Here is a 21,697-nt window from a genome sequence, read left to right as displayed (position 1 = left end):
CTTTCTTCCTTCAGTCCATCCCTGCCTCTCCTCTCACATGGCATTGGCAGGAGTCTCTCTGACTGACCCCTCCCTCACTCTCTCTGTCTCCCTCTCAGGCTCCCTCCTAACATTCATAAGCAGCACTCAGTCGCTCCTGCTGGCACACTGTAGTCCCTCGCGCCTCCTCGATAATCACGCTCCGATGCCTCGGCTGATTGCATAAGAACATGGTGTCAAACGGCCACTCAGTCATCGCCAGTGGAGAAGGGTGGGGAAACACCAACACCACTGCCCACAGCAAAACAGTGTGCTTGTCAGGGAGGACGGGGGGGGGGGGGGTGAACATTGCTGGGACGGTTTCCAGCGCTGATTCAGCTTTACAGGTCTGAAATGGGTTGCATCAGTTTGGTGAGCACAAGTATAAAAAAATACACAGAAAACCCACGGGGCGCTACCTGTCCAGCACCAGACTGCAGACAGACGAAATCAGCATGGAGATGGTGAACATGGTGGAGCATTTAGCAGATAAACAGCCAGATAGTTCCCTCAGCTAAAACAGAGTGAATGCTGGACCTGCATTCGTCAGGTGGACAGAAGCATGACTACAAAAAGATGCAAATGTTGCTCCGAGTCTGCTGGATGTGCTGATAGGCAACTGTTTGCTAGCAGGTTTGCATGCACAGCTTTTGTGCACATTTTATTTCTGCTGCACCCAAGGGGCCAAAAATTAGTTAATAATAATTTCAGTAGTTTGCAGCAAAGTTTGCATCCAAAATGCAATCTAATGTCTAATATGTGAGTATGTGCATAGGACTGTGTATGTATGTGCAGTATTGGTATTACTATGAAGGACTTTTTCAGTGTTTTCTCCACTTCAGCTGCTTTTCTGTTTTTCTTTGTGTCTTTCTTATTTTGTTGGTTATAAGTTCATCGATGCTGACTTGATGCGCCCAGTCTGAAGTGAGAAAATAGGAAGTGATGAGGAAAAAATAGGCCACAATCCCCCTCTGTTAAAAACAACCATAAGCATTTTAGAATTAAAGTTTATACCCGAACCTTATGAGATCTGACCAGGCCTGAAGGATTCAAGCCAAATCTCTCATTTATTCTTTTGCATTCATTTTTGTAGCTTAACATCAAAGTCATTATTACAGCTTATCATCAGGGAATTGTTTACTTTCTTTTTTTTAGTTGAGCCAGAACATAAACTGGGCTTCATTGCAGGTACACTCAGACAAGACTTGAATATTCAAGCGCAGAGTCGAGCTCCAGGGCCAACACAGAACACTTTTTCAATTTCAGAGCGAGCAACAAATGCTCATCTACCTACACTGCCTGAGTCCACACCTCCCCCGTTAATGTCTGACACTAATCTGATGACAGAGCCCGGGATGAAGGTGCATGATAGCTTGAGAATGCTGTGTCTTTAGGTGTTCACTCTGCTAGTCTGTTATGAGTGATTTCCATAATTCTTACTGTCTCTCTTACACACACTAATCAGTCAGTACGCCAATGGCTGCAGCTGCTATTCTGTTTTCAGACTCTGTCTCTGCAGCAATAAATCTACTGTGGATCTCCAGCCATCGATCGGGACACAAAAGGCGACGTTGTTGCCATCAATAGCTCTGGAATCCTTTGCAGTGTGCAACCCAGTGCTACTGAGATGCAGTTTGTTTGTTTGTTTTTTTTTGAAGAACAGAGGGGAACAAAGAAAGAGAAAGATGCACATACATTACTAACAGCGAGCAGCATCAAACCGCCGTGCAACCGAGGTCTGGAGGCAGCAGCTTTGATAATGATTCAGTGCGCTGCAAAGAAACAGGCTGAAAGGAAGAGACAGAGAGACAGAGGGGACGGGAAGGGGGTTATGACCAAGCTAATTAGATCAAAATGCTCAGAAAGATCCAACAAGTGCTCCAAAGTCTGCAGATCCTGGCAGATCTGAGAAAGGCTGTTTACTGTTTGCTGTCAAGATGCATGCGTGTTTGTGCGTGTGGCTGCACGACAAAGCCCACAGAACAGAAGCCAATTAGCGCGGCAGCACTGCGAGGCACACGGGCGTTGCAGAGCACTTAGGCGCGGCCTGCTTTTGGGGCAGGTGAAATTCAAACTGCGTTTTGCTTCAAGACCCCTCAAATAGCTGTGAGCGTGACAATCCACGGTGAAGCCTCTCTGCGGCGTTTTCCCCGAACATGTAGGGTCAGACTGGGTGGCATCAAAGTCAGCCAACAGGCAGCTGTGTGCAGCCTGGATGAAGCAAGAGGGCCCCCGGCAAGACCAGCAGCTTCCCCTGAGCTGAGGTTCAGTGAGGTTTCACTTGTTTTTTATTTTCAGGCTGAAACATTCCTCCCCATGGTAGTTTTTATTAATATGAAACACTTGAAAGTGGGGAGCAGTTTAGTCCAGTGTCACCAGACCAGAGAAAAATGGAAGAAAAAGCAGGCGGATCTAATTCCTCTCGTCCTTTCTGCTCAACTTGCAGCACACCGCGCAGAACCCGGTGTTTCCACCACCGGGGCAAACGCAGGGCTGACATTTGGACGCTTCGGAGTGCGGGGAGGTTGCGAGGAAGTAGCAGTGACACTTCAATGCACCTGGTCCGCTGGGCAGCAAAAAGCCTCGTCATCAAACAGCAGTGGTGACATTTAGAATCCGCGCATACTCACATCTGCTCTGGCAGCATTTAGATTCTGACCCACAAAAATGGAAATGTTGACATATCACTTAGCATTTTCCCTGCCTCTGTTTTAAACCAAAGCATTTGAAAGGATCTGAAAACACGTAAAGGGGCAAATGACTGAGAATCAAACCAATTAACGAGCCTGAACACAGTGGCTCAGGCTGCATAATGTTTGTATACGCAATATTATTTCCCTCATGTCCTTTTTATATAAGTGTACAATGGAACCGCCAGAATAAAACGAGTCCATGCAGCCGTTAGCAACAGTGCCCCGGCATCCTGCCAAGTATGGACATTGGGAGATGAAAGAGCAGAAACTGTTGTTCTGCTCCCCCCCAACACCAAGGGCAAACAGAGAAGGGAGCACTAACATGGCATTTGTTTTTGTATTTGTTTCCACCTCCAGGGTCTGAATCTTAATATCAGTGTATGTATTATTTTATGCTCTCAGCGTACATCTGAAGTCCCACCTCGGAAACAACAGCCAATTGCTTTCTATCACCATATTAAGATCATTTTCAATGCCCGTCCAGGGAGTAGATTAGCGCAGACAATAAACAAGGTCCAGGCGTCCTTGCTCAGGGCCACTGCTGGGCCTCACTGGCCAGCGTTGGCTCCAACAAGCCTTTGACTTCTGCGCTCCCTTTCTAATCTACCTCCCATTATGCCATCATACTGTACTACAGTCACAGCCATTAAAATCACTGTGAAGCATTTGCATTTTTGCTGTCTCATCCCTCATACTGCCTTAAGAGACAGTGGAAAAATCAATGTAGCCCACCTAGTTATACACCCGCCCACCTCTACATGGTCTCCAGGGGATTATGGGATTCCATGTCACATTGGTCACGTCAAACTAATAGAGCGATCATACTACACAGGATAACATTTAATATGTATTTGCGGTATTACGCTTGAATGACAGTGTGTGACTGAGGCTTACATATGTGTTTTTTGCATTATCCTACAGCTGATTAAAAACAGTATAAAGCACTTGTAATCCCACAACTCCCGAGGCAAACTCCACCCACAGGTGCAGCACTATGTATAATATATAGAGCAGGCAGGACATGGATGAGAGGGCACTTAAAGTAAAGCAGCAGAGCATTTTCAGACAAAAATACCAGTAAAACTCTTGAAGAATGCATAAATTGTAGAATGTAAATTTGATTAGCTGCAGTGCGTTATCCATTCAAGTAGAGACTTATTAAATTCAGTTGATGCCTGTGCAGATATAACGAGAGCCCGCTGTCGCAGCAGTGTGGTGAGCTACTGCCACCCAGAGGAGGATGAGTGCTTCATGTTCTCAGCTGCATGGAGACACACGTACAACCAAGTTATGACTGTGACATCTGCATGAACAACAGACCTTCGACATGACTTCTTTATTTGATTTTACAGACTGTATGTATCACTTCAGTATTTAATATTTGGATGTGCAAAAAAAAAGGCATCAGTTATTAGGATGCAGAAAACAACTATTATTCATAATTTCAGAAACAGTGAGTAAAGGGTACTTTGGTTTTGTGTCCTTTTTGGTTGCAGTTTTGTTGTGGCTCTAAGAGCAGTCTATCTGGAAGAAAATTATTTTCCTACTGGTACAGACAGCTGGACAGGAATATGTTGTATCTATCAGTGAGTCACAAATTATATTGCATTGTACCTCTCTTTTGAAGCTTTGACATAGAAGTAAAAAACTGGAGGTTCAGAGGTGTAACAGGAAATCGACTAATGTTGTTTTTTGGGTTTTATTATTCTTTAATGCCTGAGCAATATACATTTTAGACGGTGACATGGTCTTTAGATAATATGATGTATTCTATTACTCCACCAGTCAGCGCAGCACTACAAGCAATCGCCACCAGGTGTCGCTTTTGGACAGTTTTACACTATCAGACGGTGGCATACTGTGTGACAAACTAATACTTCCTAAAGGAAAAGTTGTAATTATTACCCCTTCCAGCCTAGAAGCCGGCAGATCAGAGGTCAGCCCTTCAGCAGAGATTTTCCAAAGCTCATTCAGAGTCATTAAAGGTCAGAGAATAAACAAGTGGACCAAAACCTTCAGTAAAGTATTTAGATTCTGTCTTCTTATGTTCTTGTTGACCTGTTGGATTCACTGGATAGTGAAAATGTCCCCTTTCGATGACTGTTTGAAAGTCAAGTATATAGTTTCTGTGGTCGTTACTCTGCACATCATGTTCACTTCCTTGAGAACTTCAGCAGTGAGACATGCAGTGATAGTTCACTTTCACTGACCTATTTCCAGCATTAGAGTCATAGTTGCATTACTCACATGATACAACACATCAGTGGATAAGTATAGCATGTGGTGTAATAGCTGGACAGAGTGAAGAACACGCATGCTGGCTGTTTCTTGACTTGTGTGGGTGTGTGTAAAGTTGCTGTAAAGGCACCTTAACTCCATGACAACCAGCGGTTGTGGTAGTGGAAGACGTGGGTGTACTCTAACCCTCCCTAATCTAACCTAACTGGCCCTTGTAGTCTTGTGGAGGTGTGTTTATCCTGTACATACCTTCGACCACACTGCTGACAACAATGTGCTCCAAATGTTTCCCGCAGTCACAGACTCAAGGCTCCGGCATGCGTCGTGGCCACCTGGTATGGCAACACACACAGGAATAGCATCAGCGAGCTACATGCGGCCCTGCACTGTTTTGATTGTAAAGCCTTGACTTTTTAAAAGGCTGTGTGTGAGTATTCCTGTTGCTTTGCATTGTAGCCCTCAGGGCCAAATATGCAGGTCCCCCATTCTATAGACCCAAGAATGTTCAAACATGCCTTTGACTTCTTCCATCAATCTTGACTGGCCACCCGTTGCAAGCAGGAAGTTTACTATGATGTGACTTTCAATTTGCCCTCTGAACCCTGACCCAGTTATGACTGTTATGAGGCCAGAAGGAAAGCATGTTGGTTGGATAATGTAAACAGCTCAAGTGCACAAGTTCTGATAAGTTCTCTAAATCATACTGCTAAATTGCATAAACTTAGTGTATTTTGTGCTGCAACAAACAAATGACTTTCATTATTGATTATTTGTCTTTTAAATTCATGAATAATTGATTGTCTTTGATTTTTCTCTAAAATGTTAAATAATAATCAAATATACTAGTTATAATTTCTAAGAACTCAAGGTGACATTTTAAAATTGCTTGTTTTGTCCAACCGAACAATCAAAACCCAAAGATATTCAGTTTAGCATCATATCTCATGAAAGACAGTAATAAAACTCCTCCTATTTGAGAAGTTGTACCCTAAAAAGATCAGTCCATATTGTTGCTGATTAATTTTCTGTGAACTGGCCAATCAGCTAACAAAATGATCGTCTCACCTCTACACTTATTCACTAGATTTGTGTAATATTATATGAGCTTGACACATAAAACACTGACAAAGAGAGGATGAAGCTTACTGGACATGCAACTAGCAGGAATCCATAAGGGAAGTGACACAATTTGTATAGGTAAAGATCAAAAATATAATAATTATACAGCCCTAATGCATGAGTGATTTCTTCCCCAAAGAAAGGATCTTTCCTCATCTTCCTCCTTAAATTTCCCCATTGTGTTTCATCAGAAATGTCATTTTCACTTTGCACTGCAGAGGAAACAATGACACTGCACAAAGAAAAAACAATAGGCGATTTAATTGGCTCATTTGGCATTGTCCCTACTATTGACCAATTACAAATATGAATGGGCGGGGCTTGAAACGCTTCTTTTTTTTCCTTCGTTTCTCTGGCGGCAGAGGGAGGGGTGCGCACTGAAGCCGTTGTTGTGTGTTGCTGCTGGGGGACAGGCAGAGCTGCCAAGGTCGGTGAAAGTACTGCTGAGACCAAGACTTCGGTCCATAACACCCTTAAAAGTATTACCTCAAGAGACATACAGGTGAGTGTTTGTGCTTGACCAACTTTTATTCGTGTTTAGTGGCCGCTGAGTTAGATTTACTTCACCTGGTGTCGTGCCAAATTGTGTATCCCTGTCAGATCAGTGACTGTCAGATGAGTTCACATGGGACGAGATGCCGGGGAGGAAAGCTAACTGGCTAGCTAACATTAGCCGCTTTTGAGCGCTGAAATAAGTGATGTGGTTACGTTAAACGTTGTGCAACTGTGACATGACTGTTATCTATAACCGCGTGTGCTTTATTAAGCCTCTCAGACCCTTTTATTGAGGAAGTACCGTTCCCCTTTCCTGGGTTTGCTTGACAGCAGTACCGGCTAACAGGCGGATTGGCTAGCCAGCAAACTTAGCTTGCGAGTAGCTGCAGAATTCGAGCCACGTTTCATTTGAGGTCCCCGAAAGATTTGGTCGTTGCTGTATTTCGATTCTTAATCGCTTGGTTTGTGGGTGAGTAAGTGAAGTGAAATGCTTTGGGATCCCGGTTCGCTACAAATAGTTAAACAATTTAACAACTATTTCAATCCGCAATCACTGCGTCCTAACAACTTTGAGGAGTTCACTACGAACTGACATCAGTGTACTGTTTACGTACTGGCAGGTGGCGCAAACAAAATATGAATTTTGTCCTCTCTGCTCTTCAAATGTGTGAATGTTCAGCCTGTTTAGCCAGTGGAAGTGCCGTATTATCCTACTTTAGTTACACGTTGTAAATGCCAGACAACAGCAGCTGTTTCTTTCTCTTCTCTTGACACGAGTTGCCATTGAGTGACTCTGTTTTGCCTCATGGGATGTTGTTGGAGTGCATACTCATTACATCCAACAACAGCAACACATTCAGTCATTCCGCTGCTATGAATCACTGCTGTGTTGAGGTGTAGGTGGTGGCACCCAGCAAAATTCAGGGAGTAGTGGGGGGCTATAGTTACATGCTTGTCCGATGGATTAGTCATGTGTAAGGAATTTCCAAGAACTGAGTCCAAATTGGTTTGAAGTCTGAAACACAGCAACACTGAATTGTGCAAACCTGTCAACTATCCAATCCCAGGAGTTAAGAAAGTGACAGGACTCAAAATTAGCCAGCTTTACATTTGAAACCAGCTTGAGAGAACGTGCTTTTTTTTGTGCCTCTCAATGCACTGAAATGGCGCTCTTTTGTTGGAGAGGACATACAGCAACAGCTGTGCTCCTCAACAACAGTGTGTGTGTGTGTGTGTGTGTGTGTGTGTGTGTGTTTCAGTCGGTATGCCACCAGGCTGTAACTGCAGCATTAATGGCATGCTGGTTGAATTTTGTGACTGACAAACAGGACAATGGCTGTTGTAGATGAACCTGATCTCCACTGGAAGAAGTTGAAGTGCTTTGCATGTTGTTTGCATGGTCTAATCTAGCTGTGTGCCTCAGCATTCACTTTTACACAGTGTGGACAGGTTAGGGCACGCAGGGCTCTATATAGCCCCCAAAGGAAGATGCCAAGTCATTACTATAAGCCACAACATATACAAGGAGTCCCATGTGATGTGGCACTTGGTTTACAACCACGTGTAAACTAAGTCTTGTCCTGTTTGATAGAAGGTTAAGACTTTGGCTTTCAAATGTCTGATGAGCATAAGGTTTGCCGCACTGTTTGCAAAGTGATGCCACACAATATGTTGCCGTATGCTGAAGTAGCAAGAGCCCTATTTACCACATCACCCCCAGAATATTGAAATGAGTGACAGCATTATAAACATTAAGCTAAGGAATGTTTCTTTATTGAGCATTGTGATGCATTACTTCGGAACATCCCAGTGCTGCGCCCTGTGGCCCTGCAGTCTGGTTAATCAGCTCCTGTTGGGTTTTGTGTGGTGCTTGTGAACCGTGCAAAGGCCTCAGATACTGTCCTGATGAGATGTAGTACAGCGAATGGGAGAATACTGAAAAGAGCAAAAGACATGTCAGACTTTACAAATGTATCTTGGCAGAGTCTGAATGCAGCGCGTGCTTGCGTGTGTGTGGCTGAAACTACACTCGATCGTCGCTCTGGCAGAGCAGTAGCTGTTAGATAGCAGTTGAAGGTAGTTTTGTTCTCTCACTGCTCGCATCTGTGACAGAAAAACAGGATATGGCATCTCACACCCTTTTGAACGGTGGCATTTTTTCACATTGTGGTTTTTAACCTGCTCTTGTATTACAGGTTGCCTGAGCCAAGCACAGGGATGAACGTTTGTGTTAAATCGCTGTGTATCTTCTTTATTTTTTTAGCACTGTTTGGCTGCCACAGCAAGAGCTCTGCCACAACTCTTGTAGAAAAAACAATAAGAAAGAATACATAAATAATAACCATAGGCAAGCATGTGGAAGATATTTAGCATTCTTATTTTTATCATGATTAAGCAGCCAGCCAGGTAGAACGTTTGGCCACTGCAACCCCCACGGTAATCAAAACAGGACTAAAATACGTGTAGATGTGAAACCTAAACCCAAACTTCACAGCAGCACAGGCTATACATCACCTTTAGCTTGAATGTGTGTTGTCATGAGCAAAGAAATACAGTATCCACCTGAAACACGGTTAGCAAGCTGGAATTGATGCTGCCTTCTGATGTGTGAAATATGATGACTGCAGTCCGTACAGTCATATCACAAAGAGGCATCCAGCTACTGAAATGTGCTACGTTAAACTCTCACCCAGCCTAATACAGGTAATGTGATATTCGCAGATTAGCTGTTCTCAAACTCCAAATGCTTGCAGCAGCGGTTTTCGTTTGACAGGAGTCCAGCTATGAATCACAAGTTGCTTAGTGACACTAAATGAAAAATCCCAACGAATTTTCTTCCAGCACTGCACCAGTGCCAGGTTTAATATCTGATGTGAAGTTTTAGCTGAACAGCCAGTGTGAAGCCCTCTGCTATCATCACTTCCCTGCTGATGCCAACTGAGGTTAGCCTGCTACACATTTCACACTGAGTCTGGCACATTTGATCACACATTTGTTTATGTGCGTCAAATTTTAGCCGGACTTGTTGTTCCTACTCCTGTGTTCACTCAGTCGAAGAATGAGAAGATCGCTTTTGCATCAAGACAAAACAAATACAAAGTAACTGCTTTGTATAATGTAATGATATACAAATAATAGTTATTTTTAAGTTTAAACAGGTATGACCTAGACAGTTGTTGTACAAAAAGTGAAATTGCTAAAATAAAATATATGCGGCCTTTAGCATCTTGATTTTGTTTATTTACTAGTTCGTGGCAGCAAGTTGTTCACATGGAGAAGCTGAACATTCACATTACACTTGTTGAAGTCGTAATTTCAGTCAAACAGAACAAACTGGCTTAAAAGTCCCTCAGTTCCTCAGCTCCTGGCTCTTAGTGCTCGGCTCTGGTCCTGTTGTCAACGACTAATCACCCAGTTTACCGTGGACCACCAGCCACCGCTGACTCAGCCAATGCTGCCATCTGGGCTGGAACAGAAAGCACAACAGACTTCTCGCTGGCTCTAGAGCCTCAGACGCTCAGCTAAGTGTGTGCGTGTGTGTGGAAGAAAAAATGATTTAAAAAAAGTCATACAGAGAAAGAAAGTGTGATATGAAGACAAAAGGGAGATCAATTTTTTTGTATTTTTGAATAAATTAAAATTATAATTTTCCATTTTACTTCTCATAAAATATTATTGCAAGACTTAATTTCACTCAGAGGGCCGGTCAGGAAGTATAGACCCAAGACTTTTAAACGGTGCATGGTATTGTTTTATTAGTCATGTAATTGAAGGTCCTGCATACCCAAACAGACTGGTAATCATTACCAGTAATAGGAAATGTTTAAGAAATTTAGACATGTCACAGTAAGAAAAACACTGGCAAAAATGATAAAATACATGATGGCTGAATTCATTTAGTTGCTTCAGTTTCAGGGTGTTGTTCATGCTCCCTCAGTCACACTGTCATGGCTACCTGGGACACTTGAATACAACAGAGCCAGTGTTAACGTTATTATTAACACCTGTGCTTTTGCCACAATGACAAGTCAAACGTGTGCTGTGAAACAGACCCGTGACACAGGGTTATCATTTTAGCTCCAATTATGTGCCCACTTACACAAGGAGTCCTTTCAGTCTCACTCTTTGGCAAAGCAGGATTTATAAATCTCAACTGTTAGGACAGCTTATCTCTTCTAACACATAAGCCAGCAGTGTTCAATGTTCACCAAGAATAATGTCCTCCAGTCAGAAATCACCAATATTTTTATTCATGGTTGGCCGTCCTTGATCCCCCTCTGTTTTTATTACTCTCAGGAAATTAGTTATTTGTGTGTAGCCAACCGTGGCTATGTCACAGTAAAATACCATACGAATCAAACTGTCTGCTCTGAGTTCCTGTTTCACCTCAAACTACCCGTCTGCCTGTCTGTTTATCTGTCTGTCTGTCTGTCTGTGAGAATAACTTGTGTGTGGAGCTGTGCCGCTTTATTACCCGCACACTTCCCGCTCACGTTTCACTTTGTATACTCACGTCCTGTCAGCGGGACAGCAGCTCTCAGTGAGTGTGTTTGCTGTGCAGTTTCACTGTGCTCTCTCTGGCTAGTATTGTGCAGAGGTTGTGCTCATAGTTCCGTCATGTCGATTACCCCTAAAATGCTCCAGTACTACTGTTCCTGTGTTTTCTGTGGTTTGCCATAATGTTGTTTGCTCACCATAGACTGTCCACAGGAATTCTTAAACGTTTGTTTTATGATAGAAAGCAGAATTTCTCTGGTTAACTAAAGGGCTTTCAAATCCTCCAACTTTCAAAAACACGTAGTCCACATGTGCTAATGCACATCAGTCTCAGTGTTAAGGGATGTTTTTTTTAAGATTTATTTAATTCACAGTTACCTGCTTTGATTAGTGTTGTAATGAGACATGTGTGTCTTCCTGTTTTTTTATTTTTCATTTATTTTGCCCTTATTTAACCTTGTAAGGTTTAATGCTGCATCATGTCAAATAAGTAACCTTTTGTTTTTGAAACCTGAGTGGTGGTACAACAGAGTCATTTAAAATGCACACCATCTGGCCCATCGATTTTGTGCAAACTACTTACAACTATGGGCTTCTTTGCTTTGGCAGTTTATTTATGTGCAAATGCCCAAAGCATCATACTTTCTAGGCCATTGGAAAATTGGAAAGCCTTGGAAAATATGCTACAGTACAAAGTTTGTTTCGAAGGTATAAAAGTACAAGATAAAGGCTTACTCAGATGGACTTGTTCTCATCTTGTCATTCTTTGTCACCTGCTGTATTTTTGTCATACTACAGGCATTAATCGGTGATTATGAGACTTGAATGCCATTTGATAAATGGCAGGTGTTGTCACATTCCTGCTCTGTGAAGCACACTTTGTGCTTTCATGAAGTGAAATTGCACACCAGCCACTTTCATATTTGCTACTGATGCTGCTAAGATTTTTGATACAAATATGTAACAATATGCATCACAGAGTGCATCATTAGCTGAAAGTATAAAACATCATAATATTTAACCTTGACAGAGATTAGCGAGCTGAATGTGTGCTGTCAAGCCACTTGTTTTTTGTGCATTTCCACAGCTGGCAGAAGGACCTTGGCCTCTGTCTGACTGTTTTTTTGCAATTCAGCAGCACTCTCACTGATCTCAGCAGGTGCAGGACTCCAGAGATTTACAGCTGTTTATTGTTCATGACAAGCTAGTGCTCTGTGAGAGCAGAAGTATTAGGATGTTGAGGAGGACAGCCCTCACGCTTCAGTGGGGAGGGTGTATCAGCACAACAACAGCAGTTTGTTCAGTGTGTGTTTGTGTGTGTGTGTGTGGAAAAGTAATGGCTTAAATCCTGTTTACTGTATGTTGGGATTGTGATGATTAATGCTGATTATTAATCTTGATGATTTGATTATGTAATTATTTGGGGGTCCAGAGAATGCAAGAAAAATACTTTCTGTTGCATACATGCTGCAGTCATAGCAAAACTATGATATACATATATGTATGATTAATTAATTAAAATGTAAAAATATACATTGCATTGACTTTTTTTAAACAATAGTTTACAGTCCCCCAAAAAGAACTAGTTCATGTCCATTTCTTCCATTTTTAATGAGCTGTAAAGGCTGCAGGTCTCCTACAGTGTAGTGTAGTAAGTTGGAGGTCTGTTGGCTCATGGTGATGGCTGGACGCTTCATTTCGATATGTCAATATAGCTGTGCCTCTGATAAGGCTGTGTTAAAGTTTAAGCTAGATAAAGATAAGGCACCTAATTAAAGCTTGATCTGCTATGAAATGGAGAGAAAACAGACGTAAGGTATTTCTGACGGTTAAATTTGTTCTTAAATTAATCTGTACTTGTGTTTGTCCGTCAAAGTGGACACAAATCTGCTGGAGCCGGCAGCTAGCACTAATTAGCTACATTAGGTCAGAAAGACAATGCAACAGAACATTACATAGTGTTATGCTGTTTTTTAATATTTCATGCCATTAGTGAAAGTGAATCTTTTATTTCTTCACAACAGAAACTTGAGCAATACCTGATCAAATATATGTATCAGTTACATTTTCCTTTTATTCTCAGTGCATCCTTAATGCCCATTTATTTAATTTCATTTTTTGTTGTAGTGGTCTTGTCTGTACTCGCCTTGCCAAATAGTTTGAAAGAGTAGGTAGAAGACGAAGAGAGGTTTGTTTTTTTAATAAAAATAATAGTAAAATTCAGCTTTTTTTCTTTTCATTTGATTAATAGTCAGTTAATCAAAATAATAATAAACACATTAATTGATTGTAAATATAGTTTGTTGCAGCCATACTCATTGCAAATGGATTCATTCAGTTCACTGTTCACCAAAAACACGAGCACATTCAATGAGCATGCTCTTTTAGCATGTTAATGCACAACGCTGAGGTTACCTTTATAAACAAATCACAGTCAGTAGTCCAAGTTTCTGTTCTCTGACATTGTGTACTGCCTGTGTTTTGCAGGCTCCACTTCATGCACCTGAGTCTGCGTTGAGCTAGTCTTTCACATACCAGGCAGAAATACAAGATCTAGGGCATGCAGACTTGGGGCAAAGGCAACAAAGTGAAAGCAGTGTAAGGAGGAAAAAACATTTGGCCTTGATATGTTGCATGACTAAGTGTGTGCTCTTGATCTTGGCCTCCAAGACCAACAGACTTGTCTGATGACAGAGACCAAAGGCATGATCTGCAAAGGTCAAGTATCGTCTGCTAGACCGTTAAGAAGTAATTAGCGCAGATCCATCAGTGTACAGCCAGCGTTCACAGAAAGCCATAAATAGGTTTGTTTTCAGAAGGAACACCCCTGTGCCCCACTCCCTGCGTTGGTACAGCTTGTTATTGCAGAAATTACTAGGAGCCTATTTCTCTTAGCTGTGAACAATAGTCTCAGCGTTTTGGATCCTCTAACTCAGATTGTCAGGGGATTAACAGTAAGCAATTGAACTCAGGCAGTATTTCCAAAGTCTAATATCATGCTTGATTATTTGGGGTTTTACAAGCTATTTCGACAACAAAAAGTTCAGAACAGATCACTATTAATCATGTGCATAATGCTAATGTCACTCAGCTAGAATGGACTATTAAAAGGAAGAGTACAGCGTTTGGGGAAATGTGCTTTTGCTTTCTTGCAGAAATGTTATATACCGAGATGTAAAAATGACACTTTGTGGTTTTATGGGGAGTTATGTGCCAGACTGTCTCTTGGCTGGGTGCAGTGACTTGTTTTTGCATGGATTCACAATCAAGAATTGACGTGTTAATAAATGAGCTTTAGACGTGCAGGTATGTGGATTTTGTTACCTTCAGAGAGAGCCAGGCTGTGTCCAGTCTTTCCACCAAGCTAAGCTAAGCTAACCAGCTGGTGGCTGCAGTTTAATATATTTACAGATAATGTGTGGAAGAGTTGTTGATCTTCTCAGCTGACGCTCGGCAGGAAACCCAATAAGCATATTTTCCGAAATGTCAAACTCTCCCTTCAGGGTGAGACAAATGTTTTACTTTACTGCTCTGTGGTATCAAAGATTGCAAACTGACTAGACATTATCCGGTTACAATATCACAATACTGATGATTGTCAATATATCGCACAGCTCTATTTCAGATCCCACCAATGCAGTAAATGTATCCACCCAAAGTATTGCAGGTGGCTGTGGATCAATGCACTTATCAAATGACATCTTGTCTGAAAACATCAAAACAGACTTTCAGTATCAAGATTTTATATTTTTGAGGTAACCAGTGGCACATCTGTTTGAGTATGTTAGATAGGATTATCTTGCTCCCAGGGTAAAATGTATCTTCCGTTAGCCGAGCTTGGGCGCCTCCGCCCAGCAGAGAAGGAGCATGTAGGGGTGGAGATTGCTTGATTCTCTCACATACTCACCCTGTAACACTAGTTTCACACAAGATTCAGTCGCAAACAGACATGGTTCTCTTTGTATCTGCTGTGTTGTTGACATGCAGGGCTTGGCAGAACAGAAGTGGCATTGAGCAGAGACGTAGGAGGAATTTCTACGCCTGGAGTCCCACTATATGCAGCGATGGCTGCTAGTAGCCAGACAGCCCCTCAGCCTCCTCCTCCTCTCCAAATACCAAACGCCCTCCTTAACTTTCCTACTTGCTTTTCGACTTGATTTCTTTTCCTCCTTCCATTGTTCTCTTCATGCACTCTTATGTGCCTTGGCAGACCGTGTCTCTCTATCCCACTTTCTCGTTCTCCGAGTTGTTTACTATGTCCACAGCCCCCCTCCTCAACTCTGTGAACAGAAAAAAAATGGCAGAACTGTGAGCTCTGTGTTGCCATTATCAGCGTCCCTCTCCCTCTCTCTACATCAGAGGCCAGATGTGGACGAGGGATAGTGGTGAGTTTGTAATGAGCAAGTGTAATATTAGGCAGCAGGCCCAGTTGACTGAACCACAGGGCACACAGAGCCAGCTGCTGAACAGAGCTGAGCACTGCTGGACCGGACTCAGCGCTGTGGTTCAGTGTCACACACTCAATTGTGTCTGAGTGTGTGACTGTGTGTGATATGCAATGTATGGTTTCTGAGTGAGAGCATTTCAGAGGGCTGATGAGTGCTTAAAAATGAACTGTGCAGGATGTACGAGTCCTTACTGCTTAAGAGTTCTTCAGTGTGTGAAGAGCATTTAGAGCAGGGCTGGTAGACCAAAACAGTTGAATCCTGTGCTGGTATGTGAAGTAGACTGTTAGAGGAAAGGATAAAGAGTGTCAGTGATACAGCAGAGGGAAGCAAGGCTGCCATTATGGTGGTGCTGGGCAGGTTTCCCCTTCTCCACCAGCCCACCCTCTCCCCTGCCTTCCAGCAGCACCCCACACCCCCCCGGCCTGTGCCCATATTAGGGCAAAACTCAGCCAACCTCCCCTCGAGCTGAGCTCAGCCCCCCAACACGCCCTGCTGTCACATTTGCTCCAGCTAAAGGAGCCTGAGGGAGACGCAGCTCCCCCTAACCCAATTTGAAGGCCTGTTTTCCTGGCCAGTCAAAACAGCAGAAGGATTTTAAAAATGGATGCAGCAAGCCAAGGCCAATCGTTTGTTTTTAAGTGGCAGGCTGGTGTGTTCGAATGTTCTGCATTTTTTAGGACCTGTAGTTAATGGGCTTAACTTGAGCAGAGCTTGACCATATGCCACTTGGTGACCACTTTTCTCCAAAGTGCGTCATAGTTTCATATGTGCATACATCCTTAGTTTGATTTGCCCAAAGATAATAGGTCCCACTATCCTGGCTGCACTGGTACCAAACTGTACTTATTCATGATCACATCATTAATGCTATCAATTTTTATGACAGTTATGCAATTGATTGCCAACATACTTAGTTCTTAATAGTTTGCCATAATGGCCATTTGATTGCTTCTTTATTATTTTAGGATGCAAAACTTTCTAGAGTACAACAACAACACTCAGCAGAGGTAGTGAGTATTCCGATTATACCAAGCCAAAGGCCAGCACCCCATAAGTAGTTTCCAACTTTATTAGGGTGTTTTACAGTGTGAATGCTCACCACTAAGAACAATAGAACAGAACTCAGACCAAGTAATAGTCTGTACAAAAAGTATGCTGACTTGATCGTAGAGAGACACTAGTTAACAATTGCTCTGTACTCACCAGTCATTTTCCAAGAGATTTCCAAAACACAAGTTATTTTGGGTCATTGGTGTTGATTTTGGTTTCCTTTGGTTTATACACAGTCCCTCTCAGAGGAAACAGGTTGAACAGACAGAAGAACTACTGAGTTAGTACGCAGACGGTGTAGACCAAGAACAGTGTCCTTTAAATGTAAGCTGCCGTCTAATTTACACACAAACACAGAAATGGACAGTTTGAATGGGTACATGCAGGCCAAAGAACAGTTGACAATGTCCAAGCATCTGTTACTATTTGAATCAGACATCCAGTCAAGCACAATGCGGAAACTAAATATATAAAGATAAGCAGCGTGACTGTGTTTAATGGCCGTAGTTGAATATGTGCCGTATATGAAAACAGAAGAAAAAGCAACACTCAGTGATTCTTGCTGTACAAATAATGGCAGAAGGCACTCAAACATTGCATTACGATCAATAAATGAGCTGAAATACAACTAAATGATCTGTGTCAATACGTAATCATCAGCACATTGTGTTCTCTGAAGTATGGTTGTGTACTAGCAACTATTAAAAAACAAACAAACAAAAAAACCTCTCCTATGGCATTCATTATTGCTTTGAGGTTGCCTTAATTTGCATTCTGAATATGCTAACCTCACAGGCAGGGGTAATCTGAGTAGCATGTCTTAGCTAGTCAACAACTGACACACTGCTAAAAGTGTCTATAGGAGGAACCGTTTTGTATTCATGTTTTGCACGTTCCATGACGTCAACTGCTCATACCAACTATGTGAACTGTCAAACCTATAATAAAGAGAGGAAGAGGAGGAAGAAACTGCTTACTCAATGCATAGTTCTGAGGCATGTTTGCTTGACTGGCAGGTGTCTCACAGTCAGTTTGAGTTTGTTGCTTCAAAGTGTTGACAATCAGCTAACTGCAGTCCAGGTTTTTAAAAATACTTTATTTTTTGTTAATATTGTATCAGCTTTATTCCTCATACTTGTCATTCTTCACTAGCTGCTGAGTGTTATTGTCATTACAAGATCTTCATCTGATTCTTTGCCGAAATGGCTGTTAGATAAACTCGCTGCCAAGAAGTAGAAGCATTTGGCTGGTGGTCATTTTCCTCTTTCTGGGATTTACTGTTGTTTGAACAACGCCACAAGCCTTTTTTAAAATGTTGTATTTTTTATTGGCAGTTCTTTGTTCCTCCACAAGAACGACACAGAGGGCTCTGACCCTGGGAATGTGGATCAAAACTGAGAAGAACTGTTGTGTTCCAGGTTCAATGTTTTATAAGCATGGCTGTTTGAAATATGTGCATCAGGGTACAGGAGAGGAAATTGTTTCTCTCTATTACATTTGGCCTTTCAAAGGGTTCATGTTTGGCAATGTTGGAGCTAAAGATTCACAAATAGTCACCTGAGTGAGAGGAAGCAAACTGGAACCAGATTCCCGAAACTGCAGATCAGGTTCAGCTGGCTTTGAGTTCATTGAGTAGAGAGAAAAAGCAGCTATAGAAATTTCCTGTTCATCTAATAATATTTTTTTTATGTGTTGCTGCATCATAAGAGACAATTATTTAATGTTTCTTAATCTAAGTTATGACTGTAAAGTAATGAAATAATGGTGGCTCTGTTGCTGGAGATTGTGTTTTGAAGTACAGTATTAAGGTAAGATAAGATAAGACTTTATTAATCCCACGCCGGGGAAATTAAATTGTAACATGCATCAAAATAAGAAGGGTTATTTTGATTGAAAGGGACGAGAGTTTAAATTTCATCATTTTATACCCCTCAACTACAGCGGGCCTGAGTCCTGATGCAGTTACTCTACCTAAACATATACATGAAGCTGTACGGTTCTACGTGCATGACAAAAGAGGAACTCAGCACAGTTCCCACACTTATTAGCGTTGACAGAGAGTGAATAGGCAGATGCATTTCCTGTTCAACCGAGTGTCAGTTGATGAATGAACGGTTAATTTGCAGGAGTGTGAAAACCAACACTTCACCTGCTTGTTGTACTTGAGGGTTGCAAGCAAAAATGTCAGGATAGCATTGAAGGCTAGAGTGCTGTGAAGTGAATACAAAGTGAGTGTAGGCAGTTGTTATCGTACAATGCCGCCAAATGAACAAATCTCTTCCCCAACCCAGAGCTCACTGGGCTGTTGTAAATCTATCACCCATCATCAGCTGTTGCCATGCAGAATGGCAGAAAGAAGCTCCACAGTTGTTACAAACACACAGGCATGCACATTCATTTACTCATGGGAGGGTTGCAGTCTTCCAGCCCATTGCACCTCCATTGAGGAGTAACCCTTGTTTGAACCCTAAGAGGGTGTCTGCAGAAGGCAGATCCTTCTGAGCCAGATGTGTCTCGCCCTCACTGCATCCTTTGCTTTCCACACTGCAGTAAGGGACGGACTTGTTCCATCAAAGATGTGTGCAGTGACCACGCACGCACACACGCACACACACACACACACACACTTTTTTGCTTGCCTGAAAATGACAGCCAAAGGTGGTCTCAACTGGGACTTCTGCTTACGCTTTCCTCGCTCACACCAACTCCCCTTGCGTGACCTGGAGCTGTATTGGAAATGTGTGTTTTCCAGTGCTGGAGATGATGCTCATTCATGTAAATAATTGATTTAGGTTCAGTCTTGGATGTCTGTGAACATCAACAGCTGTCACGCTATCCAGGGACTCCTTTTGTCAGTGTTACTGAGTTTATAGTGGAGTTGTAGTAGCTGACTTGATTCGGAGTGGGCATGAAGTGTTTGTCTTTTTACAAAATTAAACAAGTTAAAATCGATGTTGAAACGGCGCTTTCATTGTACAACAAAAGCTGGGGCATTGTGTAAAACAAATAAAAACAGAATGGAGTCATTTGCAAACAAACTGTGTTTACTGACAACAGCTTTCCAAAGTGTTACTGAGCTCGTGTAGTAACATCCTTTACACAATCATGTGTTCACACAGTGTTGATCCTCACTCCATCCTCGCTTGTGAACCACTGAGCCTTTCCAGGATGCCCCTTTCATACCCAATCATAATACTATCACCTGTAACCAATCAACCTGTTTACCTGTGGAATGATCCAAACAGGTGCTTTTGAAGCGTTCCACAACTTTCAATCAAATCAGAATAAGCAGATATTTACAAAAATCAAAGAAGAAGTGAGGTAAAACATTAAATATATTGTCTTAGTATAGTTTTCTGTACACAATAATATGTCAAAAAAGATTAGTTACCACGTTCTGCTGGGGATGTACATGCCTCTGCTTACACTACAAATGACTTTCGTGATTTAAATGGCCTTTTATCAGAAACACACAGTACTATAAGTGCACCAGACTTCATTATGGATTGATTAAGTAACAATATTTGGATAATTAATGCTCTGGTTTGTAATTTTTCATCTAATCAGCTTTTTTTTTTACTACAATATTTCAAAATTACCCACTGGGAGAAATGTGTTGGCAAATGTCCATGTCTGTATTAAACGTCTATTTTTGCACACTTGTAGCTTGTTACTGGTCAACCATTCACAGCTCTTAATTTGAAGTAGCAGCGTTGTGTTTGCAATAATTAAACTGCTGCTCCGACTGGAGTCGTGTGCACTCAGTTACCTGACTGATTGAATGAGCTCCAACATTTCCCCCTTGAATCACCATCAGTCTCCATGCTGTTATCATCACAAGTCCAAAAGCTAATGTTCCTCTCCAACCCTCTGCGTTAAAGGATGCGTGTTGTATTTGTAGCTCAGGCTAAATTTGTTTTATGGCTAATGTTGATTTTGTGGAAGCTTAAATGTAGCATTAAGAAAACAGTGGGTCTTGATCCAAAGTGGGTCATATCCCGTTCCTCCCCTCAGGACAAGAAAATGTTTTGTCTGCCAATAAACTAGAGACTGCAGTTCAGCAGTATGCATCTCTGCATGCACTGTAGAAGTCAAGCACCATTGATGTTTTGTTTGGTTGCCTTTTCAAGTAACCATCGTCTCTCCAGTCTGGTGTGACAGCCCTGACTCTATATTTTCTTGGGTCTATTTTTCTGCGTGGAGTTGTGTGGACAATAACTTCTACTGTCAACCTTGACAAAATGCTCTCTCACTGACAGTCTTTTACTCTGTGCTCATCATTCTTCCATCACTGCAAGCAAGAATACACAGGATGTTACTTGTCACTGACAGACTGTGGTGAAAATACATGAGGCCTTACCACACAATTCAGTAGCCCTGCAGTTAAATCCAACATGATGAAGCTTACAGTGTTCTCTTATTGTTGTCAGAGGTGTGGTTATTTCCAAGGCCAGATTGTAGTTTCGTTAAGCACATATCCTGTTAGGTGACTTCCCTCAGTGTTGGTAATGGCCTCGTTGTAAGCGGTTATGACATTGCACTGTGTGTATGACTCACTCACTGACAGCTCTGGCATCTACTGTAAAATTTCAGCTTCAAAAGAAGCTACATAGGTGATTCATTTCAGGTTGAATGGCAATTAATATTAAATGTCAGCTTTAACAGATGCCTGGCAGTTATCATATTTCTGAGTACATTTTCAAGGTAACGACAGCAGCTTACATGAAACATTCCAAACAATGAAAGCATCAGGTCATGTTTACATCCCGTAGTTTTGGCTTTATCGGTGAGAGAACCACTCTTCAAACTGTGTTGGACAAATTTGCGTTAGATTCTAATATGTGCTTACTGATTTACTGAGTACTCAGTGGTTCGAGGCTAATGTTGAGCATGTAAACACACTGTGAAAGCACAGCTGATATGAGAGCCAGATAAGAGCGACTCATGAATGTTCGCTGGAATGGTCCATTTAACCCTGTGGGATATGTGGTCTTTTGTCTTCTTGTGTAAACTCTGGTTGCAGACAATAGGACTAGGACATTCGCTGGGCCCTGTCACAGTCAAGTAGTGTGTGTCTCTCCATGCCTCATGCATTAATGCACCTTCAACAACCGTTTCAGTGACAGAGGTGCACGATGT

The 21,697-nt window shown here is 42.1% G+C and overlaps 1 protein-coding gene across 1 annotated transcript in view; it reads left to right on the top strand.

The window, feature by feature from the left end:
• The first annotated feature begins 6,435 nt into the window (after positions 1 to 6,435).
• The window catches only part of fam49a (family with sequence similarity 49 member A), a 34,093-nt gene continuing 18,831 nt past the window's right edge, over positions 6,436 to 21,697 (top strand). Inside the window, exon 1 of the mRNA XM_041958542.1 lies at positions 6,436 to 6,570. The gene's annotated coding sequence lies outside the window, so the exon portion shown is untranslated. The remainder of the gene's footprint in view (positions 6,571 to 21,697) is intronic.

The sequence above is a fragment of the Chelmon rostratus genome, chromosome 18, assembly GCF_017976325.1.
Source record: "Chelmon rostratus isolate fCheRos1 chromosome 18, fCheRos1.pri, whole genome shotgun sequence".
NCBI classification, from domain to species: Eukaryota; Metazoa; Chordata; class Actinopteri; order Chaetodontiformes; family Chaetodontidae; genus Chelmon; species Chelmon rostratus.
This window is presented reverse-complemented; position numbering and strand designations above follow the sequence as displayed.